Source organism: Dromiciops gliroides, chromosome 3, assembly GCF_019393635.1.
Source record: "Dromiciops gliroides isolate mDroGli1 chromosome 3, mDroGli1.pri, whole genome shotgun sequence".
In the NCBI taxonomy this organism is placed as follows: Eukaryota; Metazoa; Chordata; class Mammalia; order Microbiotheria; family Microbiotheriidae; genus Dromiciops; species Dromiciops gliroides.
In genome coordinates this window covers 471,593,933-471,614,788 of record NC_057863.1, presented here as the reverse complement: position 1 = coordinate 471,614,788, position 20,856 = coordinate 471,593,933, and the positions used below count along the sequence as shown (strand labels likewise).

The following is a 20,856-nucleotide window of genomic DNA, read 5'->3' as shown; positions in this document are numbered from 1 at the left end:
TGTCAAATGCTTTCTCTGCATCTATTGAGATAATCATATGATTTTGATTAGTTTTGTTATTGATGTGGTTATGTTGATAGTTTTCCTGATGTGGAACTAGTCTTGAATTCCTGGCATAAATCCCACCTGGTCGTAGTTTATTATCCTGATGATCATTTGCTGTAATCTCCTTGCTAATATCTTATTTAAGATTTTTGCATCAATATTCATTAGGGAAATTGGTCTGTAATTTCTTTCTCTGTTTTGACTCTGCCTGGTTTAGGTATCAATACCATATTAGTGTCATAAAAGGAATTTGGCAGAACTCCTTCTTTACTTATTTTTCCAAATAATTTGTATAGTATTAGAATTAATTGTTCTTTAAATGTTTGGTAGAATTCACTTGTAAACCCATCTGGCCCTGGAGATTTTTTCTTAGGGAGTTCATTAATGGCTTGTTCAACTTCTTTTTCTAAAATGGGCCTATTTAAGGATTTTATTTCCTCTTCAGTTAACCTGGGCAATTTGGATTTTTGTAAAGATTTATCCATTTCATTTAGATTGTCAAATTTATTGGCACACAGTTGGGCAAAATAGCTCCTAATTATTGCTTTAATTTCCACTTCATTGGTGGTGAATTCACCCCTTTCATTTTGTTTAGTGGTGATTTGGTTTTCTTTCTTTTTTTAAATCAAATTAACCAAAGGTTTATCTATTTTATTGGCTTTTTTCATAAAAACCAGCTCTTAGTTTTATTGATTAATTCTATAGTTTTCTTGCTTTCAATTTTATTAATTTCTCCTTTAATTTTCAGGATTTCTAAATTAGTATTTAATTGGGGATTTTAAATTTGTTCTTTTTCTAGCTTTTTTACTTGCATGCCCAATTCATGGATCTCCTCTTTCTCTTTTTTATTCATGTAAGCATTTAGAGATATAAAATTTCGCCTTAGCACTTGCATCCCATAGGTTTTGGTATGTTGTCTCATTATTGTCATTCTCTTGGATGAAGTTACTGATTGTTTCTATGATTTGATGCTTGGCCCACTCATTCTTTAGGATGAGATTATTTAGTTTCCAGTTAATTTTCAGTCTACCTTTCCATGGCTCTTTATTACATGTAATTTTTATTGCATCATGATCTGAAAAGGATTCATTTACCATTTCTGCCTTTCTACACTTGACCATGAGATTTTTGTGCCCTATTACATGGTCAGTTTTTTAATATGTGCCATGTACTGCTGAGGAAAAGGTATATTCCTTTCTCTCCCCGTTCAGTTTTCTCCAGACATCTATCATATCTAACTTTTCTAACATTCTATTCAACTCTTTAACTTCTTTCTTATTTATTTTGTGGTTATATTTATCTGATTCTGAGAGGGGAAGGTTCAGATCCCCCACTAGTATAGTTTTGCTGCCTATTTCCTCTAATATTCTCTAAGAATTTGGATGCTAAACCACTTGGTATATACATGTTTAGTATTGATATTACTTCATTTTCTATTGTATCTTTTAGCAAAATGTAGTTTCCTTCCTTATCTCTTTTAATTAGATCTATTTTTGCTTTTGCTTTGTCTGAGATAAGAATTGCTACCCCTGCTTTTTGGACATCACCTGAAGCATAATATATTCTGCTCCAACCTTTTACCTTTACTCTGTATATATCTCTCTCTGCTTCAAATGTGTTTCTTGTAAATAACATATTATAGGATTCTGATTTTTAATCCATTCTTCTATTTTCTTCCTTTTTATGGGAGAGTTCATCCCATTCACATTCACATTCACAGTTAATATTATTAACTGTATTTCCCTCCATCCTCTTTTCCCCTATGTTTGTATTCTTTTTTCCCTTCTTTCACCCTATTCCTCCTGACCAGTGTTTTGCTTCTGACTACTGCCTCCCTCAATCTGCCCTCCCTTTTATCAGCTGCCCTTCCTTTTTTCCCCCTGCCCTTTTTTCCCCTGCTTCTGCCCTCCCTTCTCTCAATAGCACCCTTTTCTTCTTCCCCTTTTGCTTCCTTATAGAGTAAGTTTAGTTTCTTTATACAAATGAGAGTGTGTTATTCCCTCCCTGAACCAAATCTGATGAGAGTATGGTTGAAACAATGCTCACTCCTCCCTTCTTTCCCTCTATTGTAATGGGTTCTTTTTGTGTCTCTTTAAATGATATAATTAACCCCATTCCTACTTCCCCCTTCCTCTCCTCCAACTAGTCTCCTTTTATTCTGTCCCTTAAGTTTCTTTATATCATTACATCAAAGTCAATTTAATAACAATACCTTAATAGAGATACAGATCCCAAGAGTTAAAAGTATTATCCTCCCTCATAGAGATGTAAACAGTTTAATCTCATTGAACAACCTCCCTCCTTTAATGTTGAAACTGCCAGATTCTGTGCAATCCTAACTGTGTTTCCATGCTATTTAAATTGTTTCTTTCTGGCTGTTTGGAGTATTTTCTCCTTCACCTGATAATTTTGGAGCTTGGCTACAATATTCCTTGGCATTCTCCTTTTGAGGTCTCTTTCAGGAGGTGATTGGTGGATTCTTTCAATGACAATTTTATCCTCTGATTCTACAATATCAGGGCAGTTTTCCTTGATAATTTCCTGCAGTATGGTATCTAGACTCTTTTTCTGATCATGGCTTTCAGGTAGTCCACTTACAAATTATCTCTCCTGGATGTATTTTCCAGATCAGTTGTCTTTCCAATGAAGTATTTCACATTTTCTTCTATTTTTTCATTCTTTTGATTCTGTTTGACTAATTCCTGGTGTCTCATGGAGTCATTAGTTTAGTCATTAGTCATCTGTCCAATTCAAAATTTTAAGGCATTGTTTTCTTCAGGAAGCTTTTGCACCTCCTTTTCCATTTGGCCAAATGAATTTTTTAAGGAATTGTTTTCTTCAGTCAATTTTTGTGCTTTTTCCAGAGTAACTCTCATTTCTCTCATTTTTTTCCATTTTTCTTCTCTCTCATTTGTTTTTTGTTTTGTTTTGTTTTGTTTGCAGGGCAATGGGGATTAAATGACTTGCCCAGTGTCACACAGCTAGTAAGTGTCAAGTGTCTGAGGCCGAATTTGAACTCAGGTATTCCTCAATCCAGGGCCGGTGCTTTATCCACTGTGCCACCTAGCTGCCCCACTCATTTGGTTTTTAAAAGCCTTTTTGAGCTCTTCAATGAAGGCTTTTTTGTCTTGAGACAAGTTCATCTTTCCACTTGAGTCTTCACTTCTAGACATTTTGACAAACTCATCTGAGTTTGACTTTTGGTCTTCCCTTTCACCGTAGAAGTTGTCAATGATAAAGGTTCTTTTTTGTTTCTTACTCATATTGTAGCCTATTTTGAAACTTATAAAGATGAAGTCAGATCTTGGACCACAAGGGTCACTGTTGCAAGCTTCTTACTGCTCTCAGCTGCCCCACTCTCAGCAGTGTTGAGCTGCAGCTGTTTTGAGCTATGGGTGAGTCTGTGAGTCAGCTGAGCCACCCACCCCTTTTGCCCAGGTGAGAGGGACCTTTCCTGAAGTCTTCTAAATTATCTCAAGTAGGAGGATTTGTCTCTTTGTCTTTTTGTAGGTTCTGTAGTTCCAGAATCTGTTTAGAGGCTTGATTTAATGTTGTTTGTGAGGGAAACACAGAAAGCTCAGGCAGCTTCCTGGTTTCTCTCCACCATCTTGACTCTGCCCCTGGAACTCTCAAGCATAGTCTTTTTTTTTTTTTCTTTCTTTTTTTTTTTTTTTGGTGAGGCAACTGGGGTTAAGTGACTTGCCCAGGGTCACACAGCTATTAAGTGTCAAGTGTCTCAGGCTGGATTTGAACTCAGGTCCTCCTGAATCCAGGGCCGGTGCTCTATCCACTGCACCACCTAGCTGCCCCCCAAGCAGAGTCTTTTAAGCAAAACCTTTTCTTCTCTCCTCTAACCTCCCATGGCTTCTCTTCCCCCACCTTCTAGCTGATGACCTTGACTTGTTTGACTGGGGGGAAAATCTATTTGCTAAGAACTTCCTCTTCTACCCACCTCCTCATCTCATATCACTCAATTGCCTTCTCCATCCCTTTCTCATATGAAGAGGTATCCCTTCTCCTTGCCAAGGCTAACCCTCTACATGCACTAGTTATCCCATTCTATCCTGTCTTCTGCAGTAGATTTCCCCCTCCATTATCCCTACTGTCTCATGAAACTTCAATCTCTCCCTTTCTACTAGCTGCTTCCCTAATACATAAAAATATGCCCATGTCTTACCCCCCAATTTTTTATGCCCCATCCATTCCTGCTGCCTATCATCCTACCTCTCCTCCCTTTAGTGCCTAAACTCCTTGAGGATGTCTACAATAGGTACCTTCATATACTTTCCTCACTCTTTCTCAATTCTTTAGTTTCCAGCCTTATCATTCAGCCAAAATTATTCTCTAAAAGTACTAATGATCCCTTTTTTACCTAATCTAATGACCTTTCCTTACTACTCATGCTTCTTTACCTCTCTACAATTTTTGACACTGTCAACTACCCTTATCTCCTTGATTCTGTCTTCTAAGTTTTCATAATATTTTTTCTCCTGGTTCTCCTCCTACCTGCCTGACTACTCCTTCTCAGTCTCTTTTGCTAGATCTTCATCCAAGTTCCTAAGCTATCATGGTTGTCTTCCAAGTCTCTATCTGGACCCTCTTGTTTTCTTCCTCAATGCTATTTTTCTTGATAATCACATCAGCTCCCATGGATTCAATTACCATATCTATACAAAGGATTTTCATACCTAACCTCTGTCCTGACCTCTGGTCTTGTATCTCTTTCTACTGGACATTTCAAACTGAATGTGTCATAGCAATCTTAAAATCTTCATATCCAAAACTGAACTCATCTTTCTTTTTTTTTTCCCTTTTAAATAGAATTTTATTTTCCAAAATATAGGTAAAAACAAATTTTAACATCAATTTTTTAAAACTTTGTGTTCCAGCTTCTCTTCTTCCCTCCCATTCCACCCCCCACCCACAAGAATTCAAACAATTCAAAATAATTTATACATGAGTAGTCATGGAAAATATTCCCACATTAGCTAGGTTGTGAGAGAAAACAGTCAAAAAACCCAAAACTTCAGATTAAGGAATTGTCAAAGAGGAAGAAAAAAATTTTAATTTAATTTTTAAAATGTGTTTCCATCTGTTTTCAGATATTATCAGTTCTTTCTCTGTAGATGGGTTGCAATTTTCGTAAGTCCTTCAGGGTTATATTGGGTCATTGTCTTGCTGAAAATAACCACATGCTTCCCAGCAGATCCTGTTACACTATTGCTGGTATTTTGTATACATTACATTTCACTCTGCTTTAGTTCATGTAGATCTTTCCAGGTTTTTCTGATAGTATCCTGTTCATCATAACCTGTATATAGTACCTTAAACTTGACAGAGAATTTTCTTCATAATAGCCTAGCAAAATAGGTACCATACGTTTTGCCATTGTAATCAATCATCATAACTATTTCCCTCCATCCCATTCCCTTCCAATGATATTTACTCTGTTGTCTATCTTATTTTGCCCTATTCCTCCTCAAAAGTGTTTTGCTACTGACTTCCCCCTCCCCCACTCTGCACTCCCTTTTTTCACCCTTCCTTCCTTATCATCTTCCCTTCCTACTTTCCTGTAGGGTTAAATAGATTACTCCTCCCAAATGGGTATGAATGTTATTCCCTCCATGAGCCCACTCAGAGCCAAAAATCACGTACCCAGCACAATCTTTCAGAGGAAAAATGGGATTTCAATGAAAAAGAGGTTTTTCAGGCATTTGTGATGAAAAGACCTGAACTGAATAGAAAATTTGACTTTCAAATATAAGACCCTGGAGAAGCATAAAAAGGTAAACAGGAAAAAGACTTCATGAGGGATATTAAAAGATCAAACTGTTTACATTCCTACATGGGAAGATAATACTTCAAACTCATAAGAACTATCTCAGTAAGGAATTCACAGAAGACAGACACAGGTCTGAACTGAATATGAAGGGATGATATCTGTAAAGCATTTATGCTTTGTTCTTTGTGGGGCAGACAGGGTGGGGTGTCTTATGTCTGGGGCTGGATTTGGGCTTGGGGCCTCCTGGGTCCAGGGCTGGTACTTTGTCCAATGTACCACCTAACTAACCCATGATGACATCTTTAAAATAGGGTTGAGGTGTAGGAGGAATAGACTGGGGGAGGGGAAAGGGAAGAAATGATTTGGGAAGAGGTAGTTCACATGAAGGAAACAAGAAAAAAGCTTATGGTGGGGAGGGGAAGAGGGGGAAGGAGTTGGGGAGTGGGCGAACCTTAATATCATCAGAATTGGCTCAAAGAAGGACTAACATACATAGTCAAGTAGGTATAGTAATATATTTTTGCCTTAAGGTGGGGAGGGAGATTGGGGGAGGAAAGGGCACATTGGGGGAGAGAGCAGTAAAAAGCAAAACACTTTCAAGGAAGGTGAAGCTATTCTGCATTACTGCACAAGTATGACATATTGAATTGCTTGATTTCATAGGGAGGGTTGGGGAAGGAGGGAGGAAGAAAAATTTAGAACACAGAATTAGCTCAAAGACCTTAATCTCATCAGAGTGAACTCATCTTTCACCCCAAACCCTCCCCTCTTCCAAACTTCCCCATTCCTGTCCAAGGTATCACCATATTTTCCAATTACTCTAGTTCCCAATGTAGGTATAATCCTAAACTCAACACTCTCTCACCACCACCCCCCATACCAATTCAGTTCCCATGTCCTCTTTCTACCTTCACAAAATATCAGGCATACAGCCCCTTCTCTCCTCTGACACTGCTACCTCCCAGTGCAGGCCCTCATCACCTGATGCGGCGGTTATTACAATAGCCTACTTGGTCTCCCTGCTTCATGTTTCTCCCCACAACCTTCAAATCTTCCCTTGAACGTCCAAATTGATCTTCCTAAAATACTGGTCTGACCATATTGGCCTTCCCCTTCCCATCTGATGGCTTCCTATTACCTAAAGGATCAAATATAAATCCTCTTTTTGGCTTTTAAAGCCCATCACCTAACCCCTTCCTACCTTTCTGGTCTACTTATACTTTATTCACCTTCCATTTATTCTGTACTTCAGTGACACTGGGCTTCTTCCTTTTCTTTGAATATGACACTCCCATCTTCCAGCTCCAGGCATTTTCAATTACTATCCCCCATGCTTAGAAGTCTTTTCCTCCACATCCTCACCTTCTGGCTTCCTTTAAGTCTCAGCTAAAGTCCTATTTTCTATAAGAAGCCTTTCCTAATTCTCTTTAGTTTCTTCCATCTGAGATTACCTCCAATTTATTTCATATGTATCTTGGGGTTTTTTAAATAGTTGTTTACATGTTGTCTCCACCATTGGACTGAGTTTGAGAACAGGAGCTGTTTTTGACTTTTCTTTTTTGCTTTTCTTTATATCCCCGTTACTTAGCACAGTGCCTAGCAAATAGTAGGCACTTAATAAATGCTTGTTGTTGTTGTTGTTGTTGTTGTTGAGGCTAGATGACCTGTTCCAGTATATTAGGGTGGGAATTGCTTTTATGCATGGTTTGAATAAGTTGGCTTTTGAGGACTCTGTCTTGAGGACTCTCAGACTCTTTAATTCTGTGAAAAACTCAAAACCTGTTCTTTAATCATATACTGGAGCAGGGTATGCCATTCTTTCTATTCACTCCTCTCCTCTCTTCCTTTTGAAATTCTCCCCATATTTCAAGATCCATCTCAAATGCTATTTCCTCCATGAAGTTTACCATGGTTATTCCTGAAAAAAGTGATCTATCCCTCCCCTGAATTTACATACAATCTTGGTTGTACCTCTGTTGTGACAATTATTACCTTCTAGTTTCATTGTTTCTATACCTATATTATTTCCCACACTGAATTATAAGTTCTTTGATGGCAGGCATCATGCCTTATACATATTTTTGTTCCTAAGGTACCGAGCATAGCACCTTTATTAAATAGGCTCTGAAAAAAATTATTAATTAATTTACATAAAAGAAAAACTGGATAATTGAGATAATTATCCAGTAAATTTAGGCAAAGAAAACCCCCATTGTTGAAAGAAAATATTGTTCTTTTGGCTTATATTATCCAGGTTAGCTGTTAATATCGATTGAATTATCCATATAATTGCCCAATTCTCAGCTTTATTCTGACTATGAAACATGTTCTAAAAGTCAAGAACCTTATTCCATTCCATGCTATTCTAATAATTTACTCAAGATGCCACAATAAATTATTCATCCTTTTGTCTCCTGGGGTTTTGTTTTCAAGGACAGTATGTTACTGTTGTTGGTAATAACATTTTTGAAAAAATAAACATACCTACCATCTCATGATGAAACACACTACCTATCTCCAGATAGAGAGCTAATGGACTCAAGAATGAAGATTGAAGCTATTATTTTTTTGTATATGGCTAATACAGGAATTTAGTTTGCTTAACTGTACATGTTTCTAATGTGTTTTATTTATGCTTTCTCAAGGGGAGAGGGATATATGAAAGGGAAAGAATTTGGAAGTGAAAATAAAAATGAATTATTCAAAAATTATTCAAAAAATTATTTAACCCATTAAGAAGGAAGAAAGGAAAGAAAGAAACCCACCCATCTAGTAGAAGTAGCAAAAGAAAAACCTGTAAATCACTCTAAATAATGTAAATTACTATAAATAATGTATTTATATAATACACAAAATGTCATAAAATTACTCTAAAATAATAGCATGGTCTTATATTATCTGCTGCAAAGCTAAAGCTATAAAGCTACAGGTTCATGGTGTTATTTTAAGTGTAATAAAGACTTGGAAAAAACACAAGAGGATTTTAAAAGGAATAGGCAGGAGCAGCTAGGTGGCACAGTGGATAAAGCACCAGCCCTGGATTCAGGAGTACCTGAGTTCAAATCCAGCCTCAGACACTTGACACTTACTAGCTGTGTGACCCTGGACAAGTCACTTAACCCTAATTGCCCTGCCCCCCCCAAAAAAAAATAAATAAAAAAGGAATATTCCTAAAAGTTTGGGGCCCAAAAAAAGATAGGTTTTGTGGGCAAGTGCCTTTGAGCTCAGAGAAAATGTGTTCCCTGAATTTAGGAGAAAAAGAGAGAAACAGTTAATATAGTAGGTGTATATTCAAAGAAACAAGATAGAGTCAATGTGAAGTTATCCAAAATGATGTTTACCTTCATTTCAATCAAATGCCTAAAGGTCACTGCTCTTAGAGACTTAATTCAATTTTGTCATTTTTTTAGTTATTCAAAGATTGTGTTTACATTTTACCTACTAGATCAAGGGAGTGAGTAGGTATGAAACCTAGATTCTTCCTAACAGAGTCCCTTTCTATTTCCTTATCTTTGATTACATTCTTTCATTCATTCTTTCTAGGAATATTTGAGTGTCTTTTATTTCCATATGGTTGACTTATGCCTCAAAGGACTTAAAGACCATGATAATTCTACCTTTAGCAACTGGAATAACTAAGTATTTATTACAGTGAATAGTTAGGTCTCTCCTAACCAAATAGAGTAGGTAAATTGCTCCTCTACTTCACTTTTCTTATATAGAACTGAACTCAGGAAAAAAGTTGGACAAAATCCTGGGGAAGGGGAAAAAGACAAAATAGTTGAAGATTCTTGAACATGAGTTTGTATGCAAGGACACATTTGTAAAAGCTAAATTTTTTCAGAGAGAATTTGAATAATAAAAGAGAAATAGGTTGGGATCAAAACAGTACCCAAAATGTTAATTAATATCTAGTTATCATATAGATTCAACTATATTTTGGGTCAGATTATATCTTCTGAAACATATCTATTCTACAACATTACATCATAAAGAAGTTTCATCATATTTTTTCATATATTTTAAGTTACTGATTTCTTACTAGAATTGCAAGAGTTTAAGATTATGTATCAGAGTGTCTTTTAAACATTTTAGGTTCACTGAAACCCCAAATGCATTTTTGTCTACTTCTTTCCCCTTAATTTTTAAACCCATGTGTATTCAAGGGAAATTTAATCCATATGTTCCTTACTCACTCACACTTAACTCATCAAAATGTTGTTTTGTAAAAGCTATTTGATGTCCAACAAGCCTTATGAGCCTTTTTATAAGCCTTTTTTTTTCCCTCTTTGAATCAGGAAGTTGTTTTGCCAGTCATAAATACTATTCCCAAAGGATTCAAGTTCAGTTTGAAACTTAGAAGCCACAAACTTCTAAAGTTGAAAATCCACATTCACCCATTGCTACTTCTAACAAATGGTATCTTTAAATTTCCAGCTTTAGGTTTTTAAAGTTTTATATAGGACCAGACAAAATAATAAACATTTTGCCCTTAAACTCTAACCTCCTTGCCCTTGCTCTTCAATTCTATAATGGAAGTCTATGCAAACCCTGGAAAACTATGTAAAAGTCAACTCAGATTCTGTTTAACCAAAAAAACAAACAAACAAACCAAAAAAAAACCCTTGCTGAATCCAGTTTTGCAAAATACAAAAACATTCATGACTTTAAAATACTCTGAGTATTTACCTTTGTTTTGCCATACTACAAAGTACAGAATTTTAAATTATGTTAAAAGAATATAATTGCCTAAATAGCATAAAAGCATGATACCATTATATAACTTTATTCAATTGGTTTTTTAAAATGGAATCCATCTTTTGATATTTCACCAATCTCAGATCTCATAAGTTTTTCAAAATAATACTTAGTCTTATAAATCATCTCACATTTGGGGCTTTTTTTTTCCTTTAATGACTTCTTTTCTTTATTGTGAAATAGACTTACATTCAAAAATGCTTTCAAACAGAAACAAATTTAATACCACCCTGGAAATTTGGGGGTACTACAGACTTGTAATATGATTTTCAACTAGGTTTCTAACACACTTACTATAGTGTGTTGATCAGTGTTTAACAACCAGCTCTGAAAGTACAGGACACACTTTTAAACTTAATCTACATTATTAATTCTTTACCACTTCTTAAAGTCTAGACAATCAACAAAACAATAAATCAAACCCTGATTTGTAACAGTTGCTGACTTCCAATGCCTATATGCTCCCACTGAAAACATCCCTCTACATCTGGACTAGTACTTCATCAAATTATTTTAATCAGACCTATGTGGATTAAAATTAAACAACAATGAGAAATAGTACTTTTTATTACCCCTGCTTCCTAAATGTCTTGGTAGTAAATTGGTAGGGGCAGCTCTATTATTAGTACAAAGAGCACTTCATTTGAAATCAGTTGACCTGGCTTCCATTTCTGTCTCTGTGACTTAGGATCTTTACTCTGAGTTTGTTTCTTAATCTGTAAAATAAGGATTATAATTCTTGTTTTATCTCACACCATTGTTTTCAAGGTCCAATCCGATAATTTATTCAAAGTGCTTTGTAAAAGATAAAACACTATATAAATTAAATTAGACCACTTTCTGGTTCTGGCATTAGAGTACCTGGAGGTCAAAGTCTATCACTAATGATTAGGGCCTATGTGATTGTGAGCAAGTCTTCACTACCCAGGGAATCAGTTTCCTCAACTGTAAAGTTCAAGATTTGGACTTGATAGCCTCTGAGGTACCTTCTACCTCTAAATCTATAATCCTTTGAAAAATGTATTTTTATTTCTAGTTATTACTTTTCCTATTTGTATCCCTCAGCACTTAGTAGAGCTTTCATATAGTAATCAATTAAATGATGTTTTTCATTTATTCTGTCATCCTGCTAAATTAGATATTAGAAGGAAGAAAAAGGTCATTGAAGTTTGCATTAATTCATTGCTGTTGCCCACAGTAGTCTCTTAGTATTTTGAAAGACTGTAACTATATCAGAAGAAAGTGACTCAAAACGTTTTCGTAAGAAGCTTGCTACCATTATTATTATTATTTGGCATCTGATCTGTTCAATAGCAACAAAAACTGTGCCCTGAAAATATTTGATTGAGTGCTTCTACTTCCATGTACTCTGAGTTACCTGTCAAGCCAACGAAGGAGCTTAGAAGTACTTCAGCTAAACACTGTAGCAGAAAGGGCAAGGATTGTACAGTATTTGCATAACCAGAGTCACTAAACAAAGAACTACCCTCATAGACTTTGCCAATCTGTTCCTAGCTGTCAGGCAGTCAAGTTGGTACCTAGCTCAGGAAGAAGAGAAAAAAGAAAAATCTAACCAAATCAACTTTCTTGATAATGCTAAATTCTGGTTTTGGTTTTTAAAAAAAGGCTTAGGATTTTAATAACCACCAATTGACCATTTTTGTACCCTTTCAAAATATTTTGGCTTTAATGTAATAAACTCATCAGGATGTTACTTAAGCAGTCAAGGAAAATGGAAAGTGACACTATTATGTTTATCCTCTTCTCATGGGCACATCTTGTTTGAAAATTACATAAATTTGTACTTTTTCATGTTCTATCACTAGAAAATAAATAGAAGATAGTTGTTGTTGTTGTTTTTAATCTAGTCAAAGAACTTATAAACTGAACCATTATATAAAAATTGTCAGTTTTTCAGGCCTTTTGGGGGGGGTCTTTTCTATCTATTCTAATTTTAAAACTTTTTCAAATATTTCTTTATTAATAAGAGTTTAAACCATTTCACTAAATAAATTAACAAAGTGTAATCAAGTTTTTTTTTCTTTTTTGTGTTTTGGGAGTTTTATTTTTTATAAGCAGACAATAATTTATTTAGCAAGCCATGCATTTGCAAAAACAGATTAGATCCAAGGCTCTCAGTCTGGCCAAGCTCCCAGAGGCTCATGGTTCTTTGACTTTTATGTGATTTTTATATGGTACAAGAGGGGAACAGTCAATCAATGATTAGATATGGGCATGTCCTGTTGTCTCAGGAGTTGGGGTTTTACAGAAAACATTTACAGGACAGACACATTGGTATTGAGAGGCGAAACTTATAAAATAGAGGGCTAGTCCAAAAATGGAGTCACTTTGGTCTAACAGTTATAATTTCTCCCTTTGGACCTAGAGCTTCAAAAGGCTTGTAGGTCTGCCAGTTACCTTGAGAAAGTCTGATGTAGCCTGAGACACTGGAGGTTGGAGTAATCTACAGGCATAGACATAAGCTTCAATAGTCACTAGAAGCAGTCTTACATGGTGAGGTAGGGCTATGGGAATGAGGGAATATAAGAAGGGAGTGATGCTTCATTCTCTACCAGTGAGGTATAAACTGGGGTAAAGGGTTTAGCAATAATAGGAGGATGGGCAAATAGTATATCAAAGGTCAAAAAGCAAAGTTCCCCATGGTCTACTAAATAAAAGTAAAGTAAAGTGAGGGGTAAGGCCTCAGGCCAACTCAGGTGTATCTCCCTGTAGAGTTTACCAAGCAAGGCCTTAAGTTCCAGATGATTCATTCACTCAACCTGGCCAGAACTCTGTCACGCCAAGGGGTGTGGAAATGAGGGGGAATTTGCATATCACCAAAGTAACCAAGAAAATTTAGTAAACATGAACACTGTGGGGGGGAAAGTAATACAATAATGATCATCATTATTAAATAACATCAAGTCTCATTGTAACCTGGTAACCTATTTCCAATGTTCACTTAATCAGCACTCTTCATCTTGAGTCACAGATGTCCCATGGAAACATCTTCTCTTGGACATTCTGGAATTGGCCTCATTCTCAGGGCAGCTCTGAAGGAGGCTCCTCCATAATACAATATTTTAAATGGTCTTTTAAACACAGACTGTATAAATAAAACAACATGTATAATTTATTATTACTATATTCTACATATTAGTGCATAAGTATTAACCAATAGGAGAAGGGAACAAGCATTTATTAAACACCTACTGTTCCAGGTACTGTGTGAGTGCTTTAAAAATAGTATTTTAGGGCAGCTAGGTAGCGCAGTGGATAAAGCACCAGCCCTGGATTCAGGAGTACCTGAGTTCAAATCCAGCCTCAGACACTTGACACTTACTAGCTGTGTGACCCCGGGCAAGTCACTTAACCCTCATTGCCCTGCAAAAAAACAAACATAAAAATAGTATCTTATTTGATAATACCTTTTAGTAGCTTAATGAGATAATAGTCAAATTTTAAGGTTTTTAAAAACTTTATTAAGTGCTACTTTAGTGCTATAAGAGAGTTGTTACTTTTATTACTTAAGTATATCACCATCTCCCAAATCACCCAGGTCAAAACTTCAATGTCTTTATTCTCCCTGCCCTCACCTTCACTTACCCCACATATCTAATCAGCTGTCAAATTGTATCTCTTCTCTTTTCACAAAGCTATTCATAAATGGGCCCTTCACTTTACTGACATGGCCACCACTGAACTCATCACTTCTCTTATAAATTATTGTAATAGCTTCCTATTTAGGCTCTACCTCAAAACCTTCCCCACACCAATCCATTACTGCCAACATGATTTCCCTAAAGCTTTGATCTGACCATGTTAAACTCTGGTGCCTTCCTATTACTTCTAGGAAAAGGAGTTCTTAACCTGTGGTTTGTAATTTTTTAAAAAATTATAATTTGATAACTGTATTTCAATATAACTGGTTTCCTTTTTATTTTATAAAATTAAAAATCTGATTCTGAGAAGGGTTCCATAGATTTCACTAGACTGCCAAAAAGGTCCATCACACGCAAAAAAGGTTTAAAAGCTCTGTTCTCAGATCAAATATAAATCCTTCTTTCTGTTATTTAAAGCATGGTGCATACCTATCTTTTCAGTCTTGTTACATGTTACTCCTTTGTGGCCATACAAGTATATGATGTTTTTTTACTCCCTTTCCTTTCTCTCTGTCTATGCATTGGTTGTCCCCAGTGACTGGAATGAACTCCTTCCTCACCTACACGTCTTGGAAATCCTGCTGTCTTTTAAAACTAAGCTCAAGTGTCCTCTTCTACACAAAGTCTTTTCTTATCCTTCTAGCTTCTGGTGCCCTCCTAACCAAAACTACCTTGTTTGAATTTGCATGGCTTATATGGAACTCATTTTGGTAGATGTTGTCTGTTCTCTTTGTATGCAGATTCCATAAGGACAGGGACTGATTCACTTTTGGTTTAGTATCCCTCATGCTAGCAAAGTACCTAGAACACAATAGGCACTCACTTAACAAATGCTTGAGTGTTTCTGAATTTATTAGTACTCATGCTAGTAATATCCAGCTCACTTAACAGTTTACTAAATATATGATCAAAGAGATTTTTAGAGATCCCTCACCTCACCTGAGTTTGGAAATAGAGCATGCACTACAGATTTCTCCACATAAGAGAAAAACAGAGGATTATAGTTGGAGCCTACCAGGCTTTGTTATAGTATGCTCCATCATAAAAGTTAGCTTTCCTATTTTTCAAGAGAAACACTAAGGTAAATTAATACATCAAAAGGAGTATAATTTTAATCTAAAATAGGGAACATTATTATAATTTTCTGATGTGGTAGAATGAATATCAAATTATAGTAATTGCTCAAAAGAAAAAGAACTACTGTGTTCCCCTCAACTTGTTATTCCTTCTAGATAAGTTAGGTGCTTTGAGAGGTGCACTGAGTCCTGAAAAGATAAGGTACCTTTTTAAACACTTGACTTGCTTTGGAAGGTAGAATAGTAGAATTAAAGCTGTAAGGGACCATAGATGTCAGTCCAAAACTCAGATATAGAATCTGTCCAAAAAGTCACCCAGGTACACGAATAGGATATTTCTGGGGTCAGTGGATTCTTTGACAAAGTCTTTTTTAGAGACCTGAAATTTAAATATATAGACATGACTTCCTCATCATTTCTTGAATGCTTGAATGCTTAAGAATAAGTCAACTATATTTTCCCTAGATAATTTTGTATTTTTTTATCAAACATCAACACTCTTTAAAAGTGAAAGTTTTTCTAGATTGTTTTATTAAGGTATTTTTTTTTCCCCTGGGGAGAGGAGATTTAGATGTTTGAGAATCAAAGCAAAGGCATGGGCCTGATAAATTTATAAACCTGGAGTCCTACAATTTATTTTAAAGCTTTAGGCTTCACCTTCTTCACCATTTCCCTTTCCCTTCCTTTCCCTCAAACAAACAAGCATATATCTATACTCTTTAGAGGTGGTTCAATACTTAATTTTAAGCTATTTTGAGTGAGAGCAACAACTGGGGTTTTTTAATTATTTATTCTTGCTTTTCTTTGTATACCTAGGGCTCTGCACAGTGCCTGGCATAGAGTAGGTGCTTGATAAATACTAGTCAATTAATTGATATTAAAGCCCTTTTACTTTATTTAAAAATACAGGTATCCAAATACTATGATTTCCTCTGTCTAAAGAATTCTGATGTGGGAAATCCTTCAGCCAATGCAGATAGCAACCATTTCTTCTTCCTAGAGTACAAAGAGATTAAATAACTAGTTCAGGATCACAAACTTAGTAAATATCAGAAGTGAGAATTTGAACCTAGGTTTTCCTGACTGCAAGCATTACTCTCTATCCATTTCCCCAGGCTGCCTTTACCATTTCCCCCCTCCCTCACAATGGAGTTTTGAAATAATACTATTATTTTAAAACATGATGTTCAGTTACTTATACTTAGTTTCCTTTAAAATGTTCATTTTAGATATTGTTATTCAGTGGTATCCAATTCTTCATGATCCCACAGACCGTATTTGACCGATAGCTTTTCTTGGCAGAGATACTAGAGTAGTTTGCTATTTCCTTCTCCCTTAGATTAAGGCAAATAGAGGTTAAATGACTTGCTCAGGGTCACAGGTCTTCCTTGCTCCAGGCTCAGTACTCTATCTACTGAAATATCTAGTTGCCTCATTTTAGACATATTAACCTCAAAAAGGAACAAGTAGAATGTTACAGATTTATGTAAACTAAAATTTTCTTGATTTTTATTCTTTTTCTAAGTATGGAAACAACCTTATCATCTGGCAACTGTCAGGATCTTAAATTTCATCCCTTTGCTGGGGTGAAATGGTACCCCCCAAAATTACATTCTTTGACATATTGCAAAAAACAAACTCAGTTTTAAAAACTGAAAAATTCATGGGCAGGGAATCCATATAATTTAGCAGTTTATCACTGTCATAAACATAATATGTAATGCTCTATGCAATAACTATCTTTTTCTCATTCCTATTTATCAAGTATTTGCCAAATTAATAGGAATTCTTTCTTTCTTTCTTTTCTTTCTTTCTTTCTTTCTTCCTTTCTTTCTTCGGGAAGTAATTGGGGTCAAGTGACTTGCCCAGGGTCACAGAGCCAGTAAGTGTTATGTGTCTGGTGCCAGATTTGAACTCAGATCCTCCTGACTCCAGGGCCAGTGCTCTATTCACTTCGCCATCTAGCTGCCCCTAGGAATTCTTTCTTTATAAAAAATCCTTCTTACTTCTAACATTTTCTAAAATTCAGTAACTGAGATAAAAATTGAGAAGACCAAGGACAGTGTTTGCTTCATCCTTTATGCTTTATTAATTGATAGTTCTTAAAACTTTAATTCACATGATCCTTATTGATTTAATTTTGAGCTTGTGAATATCAAATTGTTGGGTAGGAAGCAGTAATAAATTTAATCTCCTGATTTTAAAAGTACTTTTCCAAAGTATCAATTTAAAAAAAAAATCCTATCTCTTCAATATATTTAACTAACACTTCCCTTAACAAATGCAAAACCTATATTTACCAAACTATATCCAAAAAGAAGTTCAACAACTCAACTGACTCCAGAACCCTTGGGACTAAATATTGAATTGCAGTGTTGTTGTTGTTTGCTATTCTTTTCACTTTTAAAGAGTGATCTTTTCTCAGAATATTTGTTAATGAACATCCAATATGATGACACCTGTCTTTTGCTCAGTTGCAAATTCCAGGAGGAAACAAAATCTTTTATTACCATCTCAGGTGGGAGATTGTAATCCTTGGTTTATAGCACAATGGGGAGGAGGTTTAGTATTATCCATTTGTATTACTGTACCTAAGTACTATTTATGTTAAGGCCTACTGGGTAACCATCATTCACACTTTTTTTTATTACAACAGTGCTGATAGCAATGAATATATTTAGGTTCAACCCCCAAAACACAGTAAAGAGTTACATTTGTAGCCACTCACATTATCTTTCTAGAATAGTCAGCCAGAATATCCTCTGCCTGGTTTTTGGAAATTGTGTTCTTTTGTTTTTGATGAGCATTTATGTTTGGCAGTTTTTGTAATGCAGATAGCTGGGGGTCCAATGGAAGTGCTGCAGTTATTATAGTTGTTGCTGTTATTATTATTATGCCTTATGTAAACAGTTTAATATCAGATCCTTAAAACCCAGAGTTTCCCCTAAAGGGGATTAAAACATAATTTTCTCTACATAGCAGTAATGGATTAACTCCATTTTCCCTCAATCGTTGGTTTGTTCCCTGAAGGTTGTAACAAAAAAGACTCAATGCTCTTTAAACATGCTATGGTACAGGAAGTTGTAATTGGAGATTTCCAAAGGACAAGTGTAAAAATGACACACTCTTGAAACCGAATGTTTTATTTTGTAGTTTTCTTAAAGAGGGACTCACTCTGAGACCTTTCAAAGTCACCACTTCCCTCAGAAAATGTCTTAAACCCCTGGAGCTAAACTGGAATTAAAGCTGAAGGAACCTCTTTCCTATTTTTGGAATGCAAAGTATGGAGTAGAAAAATATGTTCTCATTAGGAGTTATTGAAAATGTACACTTTAGTAATTAGATGTGATAATCAGAAAATCAAAAAGTATGGTTAAATATGATTTTTACAGATTTTCCAATAATGTGGAATTTATTTTTTTTAATCTTAAAATTTCATTGATTTTTCTCAATTTAAAGATTTAACATTTATTCTTCCGTTTAAGTTCCTAGAAGGAACTTTTTCCTTTTTTTTTTTTAAATTAAAACTATCCTGAGTGATGAAGTAACAGTTCTCTGCATAAAACCAGAAATCACCAACCAATTTATGGAGTCTTCTGAAAATTAGCAAGGACTAGAAAAGGATTTAGTGGGACTCATTGTTTTCTAACAAAATCACCTCAATCTTTTTTCCCCACTTTCCCCCAAATCTCTATCCTTATTTCTTTCTTTGCCAAGATCCATTAGTAACATGAATAGAAAGGAAATTCTGTGGCGAAGGAATCTGGGTGCTGAAGAGTTAAAGGAGGTGTTTGGATGTTCTCTTTAAAGGGGCAAATGGATCAGCAAATCAGGGAACTGCTGTCTGTACGAATCTTTCAATAAACACAAAGAAGAGGGGCCTGGGGAATAGAAACCCAAATCCACTTGTAATCGTACAAGGGAATCAGGCATAATTACTTGAGCAACCTAGATTAAGATTGATGAGCCTTTAAAGTGGCGCTTCGGATCGATCGCCTTGCCCTTTGGAAAGAAAAACATTGCTGGGCCAAGGTGGATCTCGATTCTGCTTGGCTCCCACTGTGGAAATAACGGAAAGAAGATGGAGGGCAAAAGGGAAAATGAACCCGGCAACCGGGCACATGTGATCCACCTCAGCTGACTAGGGTCAAGAGGCTACGCTGGCTTATTAAGGGATAGAAAACAATAAAATGAAAGAAAATAGAGTTTGCATCAATAGTATCCAAACTGTCACAATCAGAAGCTGAAAGCTGTCACTGAAACAGTTTGTTTCAAATACTCCTTTATACACGAAATAAATTACTCTCCTTTCTTTTAATTCGGCAAAGGAATTGACACTTTGCTGTGCAGTAGGATCGCAAATTGAGTGTTAAACCAAAGTAAAACATAAACAACGTGACAGTTAGATACTATGATACGGGGCTAATTTGGTCTATGTGCTTATTGTGAAAAGGAGGGAATGAATAAAGGCAGCCTGTGCAAGGGCCTGATCCCTCCTCCCGGAAACTGTGTGGGGAGCCGCGGCCACCCGAGGCCCAGACACGCGCCCCGCTCCCCTCTCCCAGTCCAAACCCACTCATCTGGACGTTTTCTCCTTTCCCCTGCCGGCTCCTGGAGAGCTCGGGGCTGGGAAGAGGGGACCTGGTTTACAGCCTAACTATCGCTAGTATGGGTCATTTTATCGGATTAAGTTGACGCTTTGTTCGGAAGGGAGCAGGCCCAGTTCTTAGAACGGTGTAGAAGAGCTACCTGGCGTCTGAACGAGGACTCACTTACTTCCCGTTTCCGGGTCTCTTTCTCGTGCATGACCAATTCAGAATGGGGGGGGGGGAGGGGGGTCTTTCCAATACACGAATTCCCTAATTCTTGAGTTTCGCTCGGGTCCATTAAATCCGTCGCTAAACCTCCGCTTGTTGCCCCGCACACTTTCAGAGGCCCTTTTGCCCCTAAGTCCAGCTCCCTCTCTTTGAAAAGTTGAAGCCTCACGAGTGGCCACTGACGGTTTTTTGAGGAGATGGTTCTTGTTACAGTTTCTTCTCCATTTTCAGCCTTAATAAACTCCCTGAAAAGATCACTGTTAGTGTTTTCACTCTCTTCCAAATGAGAAGTGGCTTGATAAGTATTTGCTCCTTTGAGTTTCTATACAGTTGATATTAATTTGACCTTGCTAAAAGGATGCGAAACCCGAATACTGTGGCTTCCCTCTTTAGCCTCTATCTCCCTACCCCCTCGCCTCGGCGTCCCTTGAGAAGCTCGACTTTCTCGACCCTGGCACCGTTCTGCATAATCCCGTGTCTTTGGGGTAACTGTGACCGTCTGAGCCCTTCGGAAAGATTGCACTTTCATTGGAAAATCTGAGCGCGATGTCTCCCTGCGCCTCCAAAGTGGTTAATGCTGGCACCTTAGCCTACCATACAGTCTTTCTGGGGAAAGGTTAGCGCTGCTGAGGGGCAGCTTTTAGTGTTTTGCAAAATTATATTTTATTCTGGGACTGATGAGAGAATAAGGAGTAAAAATTGTTTCGATTTTTTCA

At 36.4% G+C, this 20,856-nt stretch overlaps 1 protein-coding gene across 6 annotated transcripts in view; it reads left to right on the top strand.

The window, feature by feature from the left end:
• Nucleotides 1-20,856, top strand: part of NBEA (neurobeachin) — a 764,716-nt gene that overhangs the window by 508,921 nt on the left and 234,939 nt on the right. The gene's annotated exons all lie outside the window — the stretch shown is intronic.